Here is an 18,746-nt window from a genome sequence, read left to right on the forward strand (position 1 = left end):
TTTTCAATGTTGGAGCTGAAGCCAGACAAGCAGATGTACTGCTGTTCTCTCTGCCATGTAAAGACTATCTCTTGATCATTTGGTGAATTCAGGATTATAAATGTTCTCAGTAGTGAATGTAAACCTGATGTGCTTCTGTTAAAAGGTGTTTATTTTGTCTTCTGGATGTTGTTTGGGAAGTTATTAAGGATTACTTAGTGTTCTATTCTTTGGGGGTTGTATTTGAAGTAATGATTGCTAAGATGTTCACTGTATGTTTTAAAAAGATTAACTTGAGTTCATAGAATAAACCTTGTTTTGCTTTAAAAAATACTTTTCCATTTCTGCTGTACCACACCTGTAGAGTGGGCTGTGTGCTCCCCATACCACAATGTATTAAAAGTTGTGCGTCAGGTGAACTCCATGATACACTTTGGGGTTCTCTAAAACCTGGCCCCTAACAGTAATATTTGCAGTTTTCTTATTTACCGGAACCTTTCCGGAATCCAGTGAAGTTTGGAAGATTGTAGCTAATGCATCCACTATCTATGCAGCCACTTCCTTTAAGAGCCTACGAGTTGGACCAACAGTTCCAGGGGACTTGTCAGCCTTTAATCCCTTTTGTTTTCCTCATAATCAATAGTTGGATGCGAGTCCCTGTGGCTTTTGCACTGCTGCTTCTCCATTCCCGCCAAGAAATGAGGCAGAGAGCAGCTGTAACAATAACTGATGATACCTTTGCAGAAGCCCCATAAACCAGCAGGGAGCATTTCCAATTAGGCGCACACTTCGCTACACCTTATTGAGCAGATACTTGAGATGCTTCAGATGCTTAGACCATTAGTACCCTATTGAGAAGCTGCAAATTTATAGATAAAATATTGACGTGGACGGGGACTTCACTATGAGTTTCAATGAGTAGCAAATGGGGAAAAGTCTAAGAGGATAATATTGAGCCACAGGCTACAGATCAGGCACTACACTGAGGGTGACATGTTTCTGGGGGGTCCCAGTGCCTCTTTCAGTAAGATCTGCAGTTCATACAATCATAGAATTTACAGTGCAGAAGGAGGCCACTCGGCCTATCACGTCTGTAACACCCCTGGAAAGAGCAACCCACCCAAGCCCACACCTTCACCCTATCCCTGTAACTCAACAACCCCACCCAACCCTTTTGGACACTAAGGACAATATAGCATGGCCAATCCACCTAACCTGCACATCTTTGGAATGTGGGAGGAAACCGGAGCTCTTGAAGGAAACCCACGCACACACGGGGAGAACATACAGACTCCTCACAGTCAGTGACCCAAGCCGGGAATCGAACCTCGGACCCTGGAGCTTTGAAGCAATATTGCTAAGCACTGTACTACCATGTCGGTAGTTGGGAGCTGTTAATATCCTTAAATGTTTATAGTTGTGGGACTTCCAGTTGCTTTATTTGTTTTGTCTGAGCTAAGGACTGCATAATCTTATGATGTAAATAGATCATTAATACATGAAATACCTGTTCTTTAGGTTTGTCTTTCAATTAACATGAATTGGTACTGAGTTGAGATTATTTCCTCCAGGTTTACCCTGGGGAAATGTATTTGCCATAAATAAAAAATATACTTTGACAGTAATATACCAATTTTAACTTGTCACCCTCCAAAACTGCTTCATGTGTCAACAATTATATGGCAGGCATGTAATCAACATCTGATAGGTACATCGTGTGAAGTGAGATGAGAAGATTTTGCTTTTGAAAAAGTGTTCCAAATCATTTGACCTCAATGAAGACTGGGATAAAAACTGTATTTCTGCGACCAGTGCCTTAGAGATTAAAACTTTAATTAAAACATAGAGATTAAAACTGCGTCTGAGGTCATTGCCATGTTTTCTAGTGGTATTTCATATTGAATGGTAAACTCTATTTGTGTGTTATTCCCCAGAAAATCCAAACTGAGTTAGTCACCCAGGTGACCCTTCTGAAACAATCAATTGCGGGGGGGGGGGGGGGGAGGTTCAATTTGAAGTTTTTGCACCAAGATGCTCCCCTCCAAAACATTAGAGATTTGGTCATCGCACCTTGTGTCAATTTCCATGAATGTAAAGCTGAATTAGCTTCTTCAGGGTGAGTTGTAAATGGCATGAATAATTTAAGCAGCTTAGAATATTCAGTGCCTGTGGGATCAATAATAACATTGTGCACAACATAAATTCTAATAAAATTCTTCACTGGAGTCTTTTGTATTCTTTATAGATATGCAGTGAAGTTGCATATTTCTTTAAGATTGGAAATATCATATTTTATGGTGCCAAATATCTTTATACTTTGAACATTGAACTTTTTAAACAGTCGTTTTGCATCAACAGCTGAACTTACATTTAACTATGAACTAGATCTGTTTAATATGCCTATCTTCATGTAGATTTCCAGTTCCAAATCACATCAGTACCATGGTTCGCTCAGTAATAATTTAAATGGAAGACCGATGAATATTTAATCATTGTTCCCTTGTTGATAGTAACTCACACAACCAGGACACTTTCTTGAAAAGTCTGCGTTATATTAATGCTGCGGAGCAAAAGTTTTCCAAACCTAAGATAACCATATGACAGATGGGGCAGTGACAGAATATGAACTTAATGTTAGACTGACATAACTTTGAGCAGATTAATATTTGTCTGATGTAAATCTTCACGGCCAAGTGGATAATAGTGCGGGAAAAAAATGTTCTTTGTATTGGACCAGATCAGATGAGATGGAAGCCCATTTTTCCACCTTTACAAAATCACCACTTTGGAAATAGGTTACAATGACTGACCCACTCACTTGTGAACCTGCTGGATAGGGCAAGCACATAGAGCAGAGTACATTCTGGGGCGTACATTCGGGCGGCACGGCGACACAGTGGTGAACACTGCTGCCTCACAGCACCAGGGACCCAGGTTCAATTCCGGCCTAGGGTCGCTGTCTGTGTGGAGTTTGCACTTTCTCCCCGTGTCTGCGTGCGTTTCCTCTGGGTGCTCCAGTTTTCTCCCACAGTCCGAAGATGTGAAGGTTAGGTGGATTGGTTGTGCCAAATTGCTCCTTAGTGTCCAGGGATGTGTAGGTTAGTTTATTGGGGTAGAGTGGGGAAGTGGGCTTGGGTGGGATGCTCTGTCAGAGGATCGGGGCAGACTTGATGGGCCAAATGGCCTCCTTCTGCCCTGCTTTCTATTCTCCCAAAACATTGGTTTGGATTCTCCGGTTCCCAAGCTGCGTGTTTCTCGAAGGCACTGGCGGTGGGATTCCATACTCCCAACCCTTGACAATGGGCTATCTCATTGAAGCCACCCCATGCCATTGGGAAATCCCCGGGCGGCCTTGCACTCCTGCCGGGAACAGGGAATCCCAGCGGCCGGCGAATTCCGGCCAGTAGATTCAAAAACGCGAAGTGAAGACCAAATACACCTAGAAAGTAAACATTAGCTCTGTGTTCATAACCTAATTAAATAACGTATTCTGTTTATCAGCCTGAATAAGTAATTAAAGATAATGCAGTACTCAAACCTAACAGAAATGAAATTTAGCAAATAATTGAGGAAATTTAGCTCTACAGATAACAAATAAAGAAATAATATCCATATAAATAAGGGAACAACAAGCGACATTATTTTGTGTCCTTCACACAACAGGCTGACCCACTGGTGCTTGAAAATGTGGAAGTTGAATATTTTTTCAATTTCTGGATTTGGACATTGTTGATTAGACAAGGATTTATTTCCCTCCCTAGTTTCCCAGAGGAAGACGGTGGTGGGCTGCCTTTTTGAACCCTTGCAGTCCATGTGTTGATGGTCTCACAATGCTCTTCTTGGGAGTAAGAGGATTTAAACCCAGCATACATGTACAATCTGAGACGGTACGTGACTCGAGAAGGAAACATGGAAAGTGACAGTCTTGCCAAATACCTACTACTCTCGCCCTTTTTGATAGTAAAGGCTGTCAGTTTGGAAGGTGCTGCCAAAGGAGCTTCGTGAATTGTTTCAGTGCATCCCTGTGATAGCATGCACGGCAGCAACTGTCTGGTAGTGATGGAGGGAGTGGATGTTTAATATATCGGATGAGGTGTCAATCAAGCAGACTGCATTATTGGTGACATATTGGTCACACATTCTGAATTTTCCCTCTGTGTACCCAAACAGGTGCCGGAATATGACGACTAAGGGTTCCTCACAATAACTTCATTGCAGTGTTAATGTAAGCCTGCTTGTGACACGGGTAAAGATTGTTAGTATTAGTAGTAATATGTTGGTAATTAAAGCCTAGATTTTGAGCCCCTCATTCACCGGTGTCGCAGCAGGAATGGGAAATGGGTTGGGGAAGAAGTTTGGTTAGATCTCACACATTTTTGCAGATATCCTGGGCTGAATTCTACGTTCCCCGAACCCAATGTCGTAATCGGTGATCGGGCGAAGAAAACCATGTTTATGACCGAATTGGGGGCGGCGCCTGTTTTCAGATGCTCCTCCCCCTCCAAAACGGCGTCATCGAGGAGTAGGCCGCACGCTGTTGGGACGGCTACAGGACATTACCCGAAGGCCCTCCCCGATGCCCCGCCTCCGATGGGCCGAGTGCACGACGGCGCGGGGCACATAGCCTTCCACGACAGCAAAATTGGTGCCGAACCTGGATCAATTCAGAAACTGTGGAGGGTCTAGCACTGGCGCCACGTGGAACACGATCAATTGCGATGAAAAACGGTGCGGGATTCACCACGTCCATGATTGACAATTGGGAGGCTGGCAAGCTGCAGCCACACATACACATTGCACTCCCCACACACATTCATCCCAGCCAACAAGATGGCACTGGTTGTGCTGGAGCACTCCCACATAGCTGATGGGTCGGCTGGGGAAAGAGGATGAGCTGCACGGTAGCACAGTGGTTAGCACAGTTGCTTCACAGCGCCAGGGACCCGGGTTCAATTCCCGGCTTGGATCACTGTCTGTGCGAAGTCCGCACGTTCTCCCCGTGTCTGCGTGGGTTTCCTTTGAGTGCTCTGACTTTTTTCCCGTAAGTCCCGAGAGAAGCGCTTGTTCAGTGAATTGGACATTGCAAATTCTCCCTCCGTGTACCCGAACAGGCGGAGGAGTGTGGCGTCTAGGGGATTTTCACAGTAACTTCATTGCAGTGTTAATGTAGCCTACTTGTGAACTAATAATGATTATTATTATTATAGCTGGGCACCTATATGACCCGTTTTCACTGTGGGCTGTTAGCGGCTTGTGCAGCTGCATGGCTGCCTTGCCGTCTGTGGCAATGGTGTTCCGTGCCCGTCCACCCCCGGTTTAGGGATTTTTAAAAGCACAAGTGAACCGCACCATGGGAACTCGGGCCACCATGGAGGCCCCGGAGAGTACCGGGTCAGGCCGGCTAATGATATGCAAATGTTGTTTAATGTATGTGCGTACCGGACCGCATTGATGCTTCTGTTGAGGTGATGATATCAGCGATTTGGCGTCAAATCAGTGCCCACTGCGAATTTAGTGTCGGAATCAATTCTCCGCCCAATCACGTTTCCCGATTTCGGCGTCAGCCAATGGGGAATCCCATCCCTTGTTTACACCAGGCATTCAGCAGTGTTCGGCACAACTTTTTCTGACTTCCCTTGAGTCCATTTTCAGTAACTGGCCAGTCACTGTTTTAGATTTAGAAAGTTCTCAATCAGCTCCGACAATATTGAACAGGCCTAACAACATACGCTGTTTATTTTAACTGCTTGTGCCATAAAGATAACTTGGATCCTGAATCGCAAAACTTCTGACTGAACTGAACTGTCAAGATTCATTAAAAGTATTCTAACAACATCATGATCGTAAATTCTTTGAACTGAAGATAAGCAAATGAGTGATGTGGATGAAATACTTTTGAAATTGGCGGTGTGTCAGGAAATCTTTGAGATTGAGCAGGATACTTGGCTGCCAAAACGCTTTGCTTTTTAACACAGAAAGTAAGAAGACGTTCCAGGGAGATGAAATCTGCTCACTCTCTCATTACTGACAAATCTGCAACACTAACACTTTTGAAAATGCCATAACAAAGTGAGATTTATACAGAAAATGCTGGAAAAACGCATTAGGTCTGGCAGCATCAGTGGAGAGAAACGGAGTTAAAGTATTGAGTCGAAATGACCTGTCTCATGAATTTCTTGGAGACGACACAGAACATTAACTCTGGGTTAGATTCCCTGGTTTCCCTGTGGCGTGTTTCAACACTGGAGGGGTGCATCGTCAGTGGTAGCACCCGATCCCGCCAGTGTAACAGCCGGACTATCTCACCACGTTTCTCTCCGCAGATGCTGCCAACTCTGCTGAATTTACCCAGAATTTTCTATTTTTATTTCAGGTTTGCAGCATCTGCAGTATTTTGCCATTATTATAACTATTACGATCCCGGGTCAGACACCAACACTGGCTAGAATATTAGACAGAAACCCCAATATCTTGGCTGGGGTTCTCCAATAATGGGCCACGTCCCCACGCCAGCCAGAAAACGGGCGTGAATCACTCCGGACATTTTTCTAAAATGTCCGGAGTGATTCTCCGACTTTGAGGGGGCTTGCAGGGCCCCAGCGTGCGCCGCGCTGCTCCAGCTACCGATATGGGGCCCTGCATTTCCGGCCGCAGGTCCGCGCATGCACGCGCGCGGCTGGCGGCGATTCTGCGGTCGCTGGCGAATTTCGCTAAGGCATTGCAGGTCCGACACACTATTCTCTGCCCCTGCGCCAGAAGCGATTGCAGCGAGGAGGCTCGGAGAATCCCGGCCCTTATTTTAATTTGTAAGACTGTGAGGAAAGGATACCTCGCTCCAGGAGCGGTTTCCCACAAAGTACGGACAGGGTACAATAGAACAAACTTTGTTACGAATACAGTATTGAAATATCTTTAACATTACACAAGAAATTGGGCGGGATTCTTCCCTACCCGGCAGGATGGCGGTCCCGGCGCCAAGGAGTGGCGTGAACCACTCCGGCGTCGGGCCGCCCGGAAGGTGCCAGATCCCGTCCCCCCGAGGACCCCAGATGCCGCCCGCAGAGCCAGGTCCCGCCAGTAAGTACCTGGTCTAATATATGCCGGCGGGACCGGCCTAAAATGGGCGGCCGCTCGCAGGCTGGAGAATCATCGGGGTGGGGGAGGCACTGCCAGCAGCCGCCGACCGTCGCAGTGCGATTCCCGCCCCACCAAAATCCTGGCACCAGAGAATTTGGCAGCCGGCGGGGGCGGGATTCACGCCACCCCCCTGGCGATTCTCCGGCCCGGCCGGGGGTCGGAGAACAGAACAAAGAACATAGAACATAGAACATTACAGCGCAGTACAGGCCCTTCGACACTCGATATTGCGCCGATCTGTGAAACCACTCTAAAGCTCATCTACACTCTTCCCTAATCATCCATATGTTTAATCAACGACCATTTAAATGCCCTTAATGTTGGCGAGTCCACTACTGTTGCAGGCAGGGCATTCCACGCCCTTACTACTCTCTGAGTAAAGAACCTACCTCTGACATCTGTCCTATATCTATCTTCCCTCATTTTAAGGCTATGTCCCCTCGTGCTGGACATCACCATCCGAGGAAAAAGGCTCTCAATGTCCACCTTATCTAATCTTCTGATCATCTTGTATGCCTCAATTAAGTCACATCTTAACCTTCTCTCTAACGAAAATAGCCTTAAGTCCCTCAGCCTTTCCTCATAAGACCTTCCCTCCATACCAGGCAACATCCTGGTAAATCTCCTCTGCACCCTTTCCAATGCTTCCACATCTTTCCTATAATGTGGCGACCAGAACTGTACGCAATACTTCAAATGCGGCCGCACCAGTTTTGTACAGCTGCAACATGACCTCATGGTTCCGAAACTCAATCTCTCTACCAATAAAAGCTAACACACCATATGCCTTCTTAACAACCCTATGAACCTGGGTGGCAACTTTCAGGGATCTATGTACATGGACACCGAGATCTCTCTGCTCATCCACACTACCAAGAATCTTACCATTAGCCCAGTACTCTGTCTTCCTGTTACTCCTTCCAAAATGAATCACCTCGCAGTTTTCTGCATTAAACTCCATTTGCCACCTCTCAGCCCAGCTCTGCAGCTTATCTATGTCCCCCTGTCACCTGCAACATCCTTCCGCACTGTCCACAACTCCACCGACTTTAGTGTCATCTGCAAATTTACTCACCCATCCTTCTACGCCCTCCTCCAGGTCATTTATAAAAATGACAAACAGCAGTGGCCCCAAAACAGATCCTTGTGATACACCACTAGTAACTGAACTCCAGGCTGAATATTTCCCATCAACCACCACCCTCTGTCTTCTTACAGTGAGCCAATTTCTGATCCAAACTGCTAAATCACCCTGAATTCCATGCCTCCGTATTTTCTGCAATAGCCTACTGTGGGGAACTTTATCAAATGCTTTACTGAAATCCATATACACCACAGCAACTGCTTTACCCTTGTCCACCTGTTTGGTCACCTTCTCAAAGAACTCAATAAGGTTTGTGAGGCACGACTTACCCTTCACAAAACCGTGTTGACTATCCCTAACAAATTATTCCTTTCTAGATGATAATAAATCCTATCTCTTATAAACCTTTCCAAGACTTTGCCCACAATAGAAGTAAGGCTCACTGATGTATAGTTTCCGGGGTTGTCTCTACTCCCCTTCTTGTACAAGGGGACAACATTTTCTATCCTCCAGTCCTCTGGCACTATTCCTGTAGACAAAGATGACTTAAAGATCAAAGCCAATTGGTCAGCAATCTCCTCCCTAGCTTCCCAGAGAATCCTGGGATAAATCCCATCCGGCCCAGGGGACTTATCTATTTTCACACTTTCCAGATCGCTAACACCTCCTCGTTATGAACCTCAGGCCCTTCTAGTCTAGTAGCCTGTATCTCAGTATTCTCCTCGACAACTTTGTCTTTTTCCTGTGTGAATACTGACGGAAAATACTCATTTAGTACCTCTCCTATCTCCTCGGACTCTACGCACAACTTCCCACTACTGTCCTTGACTGGCCCTACCCTTACCCTAGTCATTCTTTTATTCCTGACATACCTATAGAAAGATTTAGGGTTATCCTTGATCCTACCTGCCAAAGACTTCTCATGTCCCCTCCTGGCTCTTCTTAGCTCTCTCTTTAGGTTCTTACTAACTAACTTGTAACTCTCAAGCACCCTAAATGAACCTTCATATCTCAGCTTTACATAAGCCTCCTTCTTCCTCTTGACAAATGATTCAACTACTTTAGTAAACCACGGTTCCCTCGCTCGACCACTTCCTCCCTGCCTGACAGGTACATACTTATCAAGGACACGCAACAGCTGTTCCTTGAACGAGGTCCACATTTCAATTGTGCCCATCCCTTGCAGTTTCCTTCCCCATCCTCTGCACCCTATGTCTTGCCTCATCGCATCATAATTGCCTTTCCCCCAGCTATAACTCTTGTCCTGCGGCATATACTATCCCTTTCCATCGCTAAAGTAAACGTAACTGAATTGTGGGCACTATCACCAAAGTGCTCACCTACCTCCAAATCTAGCACCTCTCCTGGTTCATTACCCAGTATCAAATCGAATGTGGCCTCACCCCATGTTGGCCTGTCTATGTACTGTGTCAGGAAACCTCCTACACACATTGGACAAAAACTGACCCATCTAAAGCACTCGATCTACAGCATTTCCAGTCAATATTTGGAAAGTTAAAGTCCGCCATAACAACTACCCTGTTACTTTTGCTCCTATCCAGAATCATCTTTGCAATCCTTTCCTCTACATCTCTGGAACTTTTCGGAGGCCTATAGAAAACTCCCAACAGGGTGACCTCTCCTTTCCTGTTTCTAACCTCAGCCCATACGACCTCAGTAAACGAGTCCTGATCAAACGTCCTTTCTGCCACCGTAATACTGTCCTTGGCTAACAATGCCACCCCTCCCCCTCTTTTACCACCTTCCCTGAGCTTACTGAAATATCTCAACCCCGGAACCTGCAACAACCATTCTTGTCTCTGCTCTATCCATGTCTCCAAAATGGCTAGAACATCGAAGTCCAAATCCCACCCATTATCTTTAATTTGCTCCTTAAACAATGCTAATCAATATAGTGACAAAATAACCCTTAATCTTTAGTTCGACCCAAACAACAAAACAAGTTCTACCAAAACAACAAAACCATCTCAGCTCTCAATCCACTTTTGAATTCAGTTGGCAGACTCAGGTATACTTTCTTTGAGACTGTTTTAAGAGATAGACCTGAATCCTGTCAGAACAATGCAAGGTCTCTAGTTGAAGTCTTCATAAACTGCCTTCATGGTTTAACTTTCACAAAACCAACTGATCAATCTCTGCTAACATCCTGATACTCTCGCTCTTCCCATTAGCTATATCAGCTTACCAAGCAAGAACACAACGTATCTAAGTAACTACTCCACAGGGAACCCTCTTAATCCAAACAGCAAGCCATCATCCCAAGCTTTTACAATGTTTTAATTGCACCTCTGGCTCTTAGAACATTGTCTGGAAACGCCCCCCACTCCTGTATGCCTGCTACTCCATAGGTACAGTAAATGCCATTGACATATCATTAACTGGCCCGACCTGGTATTCTCCAGGGCTTCCGCAATGGTCTGCCTCCGCCAGGAGGAATTACCGACGGCAAGTTTCACTTGAGGTTCTAAAATTCAGGAAACAGGCGCCATGGTTGCTGAGGGAGTGGGAGGCAGTGGGACATGTTCCCAGAGGCAGAACCATGTGCTACCAATCATGCCTCTGGCAATGCTATCTGGAGGGGGGAGGGGATGGGGGGCATCTGCCGGGGGGGGGGGGTAACTTGGGGTGATGGGCATGGGGGTGTGACCAGACAATGGGCAGTGGCGCCGGGATGATCCCTGGAACTGGGGTGGTGTGCAGGCACAGACTGCCACTGCCATGGCCTGTAAGTCAGCCATATTGTAGCACACCCCATTGTTCCTGTGCTGCCGTGTTCTTTGCTCTTTGTTCTAGTCATCACATAATGAAGTGAGAATTTTGGTTGGTTTGAGAAAATTTTGAAATTTAAACCAACCGTCAGGGATTTACATATTAGAATTCTTCAAACTTTGAGAGATATGACCACACCTTGAAAATTGAAGTGTTGGAACATTCTCCAATTACACTAATACCCAAGATTGCTTTCCTGACCTCGTAACCTTTGAGCAACTCTCAAAATTGAGGTGCGAGCATGTTTTTCAGCCAATATGCTGCTATTACCAGGAAAATCTAACTAAGGCTGACGTCGGTCTGCAATTCTATGCGAGGATAAACAACAACGTAAGCCGCTTAAATCCCTGGAATCCAGAAAGGTCCCTTTGGAGAATAGAGCAGGTTCTCACATTCACCTCAGGCGGCACAGCAGTTTCTATTCTTCGTTTGCTTGCACTGATGACTTTCCAAAGAGCCAATTGTTTTGTGTCTGCAGAATTTGCTTGGCGAATAAAAAGAGAACAGATGGGCCATCCGGTTGAAGTACGACTTCTGAATAATAATTTCCATTGACGACACTCATCTCCCTGCATTTTGCGTGCTAAAGGATTGCCATATCTGTGCGGAAACTAGATTTTGTAAAGTGCCTTAATATTCTGTGTACATTTCATAAACCATTTTCATAATCCACTTTAATTTAAACAAGGCATGGCGTATGCAATTGCCCCACGAATGGAGTAAGCTTTCTTCACTGCACACAAATGAATGCAATATACCTTCAGGAACAACAGGGGAACGTATGAGCCCATCGAGCCTACTCCACCATTCAACACGATCGTGGCAGATCATCCACTTTGATGCTTCTTTCCTCACATTATCTCCACACCCCTTTTCGGTCATTGATATTGAGAAATCTGTCAATCTCTAATTTAAACATACTCAATGACTGAGCTTCCACAGCCCTCTGCGGTAGAGAATTCCAAAGATCCAGAACCCTCTGTGCAAAGAAATTTCTCCTCATCACAGCCCTAGGAATTTTGAAACTGTATTCGTTGGTCCTAAACTCCCCAACCAGGGGAAATATCCTACCTGCATGTAACCCACATGAAGAAAGTTTTATTTTAAATATATATTTTTGTGTGTGGGTCTGAGCATGTATGTTTGTGCATGTGCGAGTGCATGTGTGTGTCTGTGTGTGCATGTGCGTGTTTGTTTGTGTAGAGTTGTGTCTACAGAGTTGAAAACATGGGTAGAAATGTGTATTCAGTGATTTTTGGGGATTCATGTTTCTTCCTTGTTGGAATAAGGTTGCTTTAAGAGTTCGTTCACGTGATATACTGATGACGCCATTGGCAGTTTGGGTAGGCTAACAGTCCATCTATCTTCACAACCTATTGAGTAAACACCTTTCCAATAAAGCTCGTGTTTGTTTGCACCCTTATGGTCTCTAAACCTGTACTTTCAAAATGCCACAAAGAAAAGTAGCAATGGGGATGGGATCCATGCTGCAAACGCCTGAAAAAGAACTGCAGAAATCTGGTGGCGTAAAACAAAATCGCTGATCCACTCTGCAGCCCTCGAAGAAGGATTACAAAGATATAAACATTGCTACTTCAAACCTACAAAAGGAGGGGTGCCGCAACCATCGAATGAACCAAAATTTAGACAAAGATTTATTTGAAAACAGCACCAAAAGAAGCTTGCCACTTGCTCTGCCCGGACATTTTTGGAACAGTGCTCCCGCTACAGTGAATAGCAAAGTCACCTGCAACAATAGTTTAGAGCTGGGGGGTGTTCCAAACTGCAAATGAATCAGGCTGAGCTCGGGGGTACCATGTTTGACAAAACAATAAATGAGGAAGTGGTATAGTATAGAGAAATACAGCACAGAACAGGCCCTTGGGCCCACGATGTTGCGCCAAACTTTTGTCCTAGGTTAATCATAGAATTTTGGACAATTTTTCATGGCCAATCCACCCAACCTGCACATCTTTGGACTGTGGGAGGAAACCGGAGCACCCGGAGGAAACCCACGCAGTCACGGGGAGGATGTGCAGACTCCACACAGACAGTGACCCAAGTCGAAATCGAACTTGGGACCCTGGAGCTGTGAAGCAATTGTGCTATCCACAATGCTACCGTGCTGCCCTTAAGAAGTTAACCTACACTCCATTATTCTACCCTAATCCAAGTACCTATCCAATAGCCGCTTGAAGCTCCCTAACTTTTCCGACTCAACTACTACCACAGGCAGTGCATTCCATGCCCCCACTACTCTCTGGGTAAAGAACCTACCTCTGACATCCCCTCTATATCTTCCACCATTTATCTTAAATTTATGTCCCCTTGTAATGGTGTGTTCCACCCGGGGAAAAAGTCTCTGACTGTCTACTCTATCTATTCCCCTGATCATCTTATAAACCTCTATCAAGTTGCCCCTCATCCTTCTACGTTCTAATGAGAAAAGGCCTAGCACCCTCAACCTTTCCTCGTATGACCTACTCTCCATTCCAGGCAACATCCTGGTAAATCTCCTTTGCACCTTTTCCAAAGCTTCCACATCCTTCCTAAAATGAGGTGACCAGAACTGCACACAGTACTCCAAATGTGGCCTGACCAAGGTTTTGTACAGCTGCATCATCACCTCACGGCTCTTAAATTCAATCCCTCTGCTAATGAACGCTAGCACACCATAGGCCTTCTTCACAGCTCTATCCACTTGAGTGGCAACTTTCAAAGAACTATGAACATAGACCCCAAGATCTCTCTGCTCCTCCACATTGCCAAGAACCCTACCATTAACCCTGTATTCCGCATTCAGATTTGTCCTTCCAAAATGGACAACCTCACACTTGTCAGGGTTAAACTCCATCTGCCACTTCTCAGCCCAGCTCTGCATTCTATCTATGTCTCTTTGAAGCCGACAACAGCCCTCCTCATTATCCACAACTCCACCAATCTTCGTATCATCTGCAAATTTACTGACCCACCCTTCAACTCCCTCATCCAAGTCGTTAATGAAAATCACAAACAGCAGAGGACCCAGAACTGATCCCTGCGGTACGCCACTGATAACTGGGCTCCAGGCTGAATATTTGCCATCCACCACCACTCTCTGTCTTCTATCGGTTAGCCAGTTCGTTATCCAACTGGCCAAATTTCCCACTATCCCATGCCTCCTTACTTTCTGCATAAGCCTACCATGGGGAACCTTATCAAATGCCTTACTAAAATCCATGTACACTACATCCACTGCTTTACCTTCATCCACATGCTTGGTCACCTCCTCAAAGAATTCAATAAGACTTGTAAGGCAAGACCTACCCCTCACAAATCCGTGCTGACTATCCCTAATCAAGCAATGCCTTTCCAGATGCTCAGAAATCCTATCCCTCAGTACCCTTTCCATTACTTCGCCTACCACCGAAGTAAGACTAACTGGCCTGTAATTCCCAGGGTTATCCCTATTCCCTTTTTTGAACAGGGGCACGACATTCGCCACTCTCCAATCCTCTGGTACCATCCCTGTTGACAGCGAGGATGAAAAGATCATTGCCAACGGCTCTGCAATTTCATTTCTTGCTTCCCATAGAATCCTTGGATATATCCCGTCAGGCCCGGGGGACTTGTCTATCCTCAAGTTTTTCAAAACGCGCAACACATCTTCCTTCCTGACAAGTATCTCCTCAAGCTTATCAGTCTGCTTCACGCTGTTCTCTCCAACAATATGGCCCCTCTCGTTTGCAAATATTGAAGAAAAATACTTGTTCAAGACCTCTCCTATCTCTTCAGACTCAATACACAATCTCCCGCTGCTGTCCTTAATCGGACCTACCCTCGCTCTAGTCATTCTCATATTTCTCACATATGTGTAAAAGGCCTTGGGGTTTTCCTTGATCCTACCCGCCAAAGATTTTTCATGCCCTCTCTTAGCTCTCCTAATCCCTTTCTTCAGTTCCCTCCTGGCTATCTTGTATCCCTCCAGCGCCCTGTCTGAACCTTGTTTCTTCAGCCTTACATAAGTCTCCTTCTTCCTCTTAACAAGACATTCAACCTCTCTTGTCAACCATGGTTCCCTCACTCGACCATCTCTTCCCTGCCTGACAGGGACATACATATCCAAGACACGCAGTACCTGTTCCTTGAACAAGTTCCACATTTCACTTGTGTCCTTCCCTGACAGCCTATGTTCCCAACTTCTGCACTTCAATTCTTGTCTGACAGCATTGTATTTACCCTTCCCCCAATTATAAACCTTGCCCTGTTGCTCGCACCTATCCCTCTCCATTACTAAAGTGAAAGTCACAGAATTGTGGTCACTACCTCCAAAATGCTCCCCTACTAACAAATCTATCACCTGCCCTGGTTCGTTACCAAGTACTAAATCCAATATGGCCTCCCCTCTGGTCGGACAATCTACATACTGTGTTAGAAAAGCTTCCTGGACACACTGCACAAACACTACCCCATCCAAACTATTTGATCTAAAGAGTTTCCACTCAATGTTTGGGAAGTTGAAGTCGCCCATGACTACTACCCTGTGACTTCTGCACCTTTCCAAAATCTGTTTCCCAATCTGTTCCTCCACATCTCTGCTGCTATTGGGGGGCCTATAGAAAACTCCCAACAAGGTGACTGCTCCTTTCCTATTTCTGACTTCAACCCATATTACCTCAGTAGGCAGATCCCCCTCGAACTTCCTTTCTGCAGCTGTTATACTATCTCTAATTAACAATGCCACCCCCCCCCCCCCCCACCTCTTTTACCATCCTCCCTAATCTTGTTGAAACATCTATAACCAGGGACCTCCAACAACCATTTCTGACCCTCTTCTATCCAAGTTTCCGTGATGGCCACCACATCGTAGTCCCAAGTACAGATCCATGCCTTAAGTTCACCCACCTTATTCCTGATGCTTCTTGCATTAAAGTGTACACACTTCAACCCATCTCCTTGCCTGAAAGTACTCTCCTTTGTCATTGTTACCTTCCCCACTGCATCACTGCGTGCTTTGGCGTCCTGACTATCGTCTACCTTAGTTGCTGGACTACAGATCCGGTTCCCATTCCCCTGCCAAATTAGTTTAAACCCTCCCGAAGAGTACTAGAAAACCTCCCCCCCAGGATATTGGTGCCCCTCTGGTTCAGATGCAACCCGTCCTGCTTGTACAGGTCCCACCTTCCCCAGAATGCGCTCCAATTATCCAAATACCTGAAGCCCTCCCTCCTACACCATTCCTGCAGCCACGTGTTCAACTGCACTCTCTCCCTATTCCTAGCCTCGCTATCACGTGGCACCGGCAACAAACCAGAGATGACAACTCTGTCTGTCCTGGCCTTTAACTTCCAGCCTAACTCCCTAAACTTGTTTATTACCTCCACACCCTTTTTCCTACCTACATCGTTGGTACCAATGTGCACCACGACTTCTGGCTGCTCACCCTCCCTCTTCAGGATCCTGAAGACACGATCAGAGACATCCCTGGCCCTGGCACCCGAGAGGCAACATACCTTTCGGGAGTCTCGCTCACGACCACAGAATCTCCTATCTATTCCCCTAACCATTGAATCTCCTATTACTATTGCTTTTCTATGCTCCCCCCTTCCCTTCTGATCCCCAGAGCCAGACTCAGTGCCAGAGACCTGGCCGCTGGGGCCTTCCCCCGGTAGGTCATCCCCCCCAACAGCATCCAAAACGGTATACTTGTTTTGAAGGGGAACGGCCACGAGGGATCCCTGCACTGTCTGCCTGTTAGTTTTCTTTCCCCTGACTGTAACCCAGCTACTCTTGTCCAGTACCTTTGGTGTGGCTACCTCCCTGTAACTCTTCTCTATGACCCCCTCTGCCTCCCGGATGATCCGAAGTTCATCCAGCTCCAGCTCCAGTATCTTAACACGGTCTCTGAGGAGCTGGAGTTGGGTGCACTTCCCGCAGGTATAGTCAGCGGGGACACCAGTGGTATCCCTCACCACCCACATCCTACAGGAGGAGCATGCAACTGCCCTAGCCTCCATCCCCTCTTACTTTACAGAATTAGCTGCCCCTTGGACCAACTGGACCTCCGCCCTCCGACTCTACTTCCAATCAGCTGTACTCTAAACTCCTGGCTCCCTTCACGCTCTTTGATAAATATAGGAAATGAAATGTAAGGAGCACCTTACTCCCTCCTCACCTAACTCCCTCAGTCACCAAACTCTCACTGTAGCACTCAAATGCCACAAGCTCAGCACTCCCCCAGTCACCAAACTCTCACTGTAGCACTCAAATGCCACAAGCTCAGCACTCAGTGCAAACCTAAAGTTTCAGTGCTAAAGACCTTGCCTGAATTGGAAGCTTCAGTGATAGGAGACATCTTCCTATGTATCTTGCTGTTGAAGGGATAATTAGTATTTTTAACTAGTAGATCATTGACTTCTGTATTGGAGTGTGAGAATTAAGCATTGGTTTTTCACTTTGTTGCTGCATACTGGACAGTGCAGGTTTAAAAACAGTGATGTGTTGATCTCTTGACACCTCAAGCTTTTTAAATGACTTAATTAGTTGCAAAGAAAGTTCATAGTTTTCCTTTGCAGCATTTTTCATCTTCCCTTCACTTTTAGCTGAAACGAGAAATCCATTTTCAATAGTGTGGTAAACCACGGTATTGCATTGTATGGCATTGTATTGTATTGTGCATGCCTGGGCTTGTCCAGGCTGGCTCCGCCTGTGGCTCCTCCCCTCGTGCTTATGTATAAAGGTGGCAAGTCTCCACCTCTGTCCCAGTTCGGGTCCAGAGGCAGGAGGCTTGCTGTTTAGTATATTAAAGCCTCAGTTTCGTTCATCACTCGTCGTGTGTTATTGATGGTGTATCAAATAGTATTTGATAATCAGGGTGGATTTAATTCTACTTCCTGAAAAATTCCTCCTTTGAGTATAATGAAGACAAATATATATTCTGTTTCACTCTCACCGTATTGCTCATAAGTCAACCTGGATCCAGCTACCATTCCTCACCTGTTGGGTGGAATGAGAACGTTGTAATTGAGAAAGCCTCGTCTCCAAGATGCTGAAATGAATTTGTGTTCGGTTGTGTCAGAAGTTAGACTATATCCGTTAAACACAAGCTGCTGCTTCTCCCAGCTGGGCGCAATTTATTGAATCAGTTTCAGTCATCGCCAGTTCAATGGAATTTGACTTTACAGAATCACAGAAATGTCATGGTGCAGAAGGAGGCCATTTGGCCCATCGTGTCTGCACTAGCTCTCCAAATGAGCAACTCAGCTAGTTTCATTCTCCTGCCTTCCCCCCGTAGCCCTAGACATTCATCCTTTTCAAATAGCAGTCTGGTTTACTTTTGAATGCTTCAATTGAACCTGACATTCCAGATCCTAACCTCTCACTGCTTGCCGAAAGTGTTTCTTCATAGGGTGGCATGGTGGTACAGTAGTTAGCATTGCTGCCTCAGGGCACCGATGACCCGGATTCGATCCCGGCCCCGGCTCTCTGTATGTTTGGAGTTTGCACATTCTCCCCCTGTCTGCATGTATATAGGGTAGGTGGATTGGCAATGCTAAATTGCCCCTTAATGGGAATTTCTTTTTGTAAAGTGTATCGTCATACCACTTTTGCTTCTTTTACTAATTACTTTAAATTTGTGCCTCCTCATTCTTGATCCTTTCATGAGTGGAAACAGTTTCTGCTTAGCTACTCTGTCCAGGGGCGCGATTCTCCGCAAATGTGGAGAGTCGTGAAGGCTGCCATGAAAACGGCCGTGTTTCACGGCAGCCTCCGCGCC

The sequence above is a fragment of the Scyliorhinus canicula genome, chromosome 9 (assembly GCF_902713615.1).
Source record: "Scyliorhinus canicula chromosome 9, sScyCan1.1, whole genome shotgun sequence".
Classification (NCBI taxonomy): Eukaryota; Metazoa; Chordata; class Chondrichthyes; order Carcharhiniformes; family Scyliorhinidae; genus Scyliorhinus; species Scyliorhinus canicula.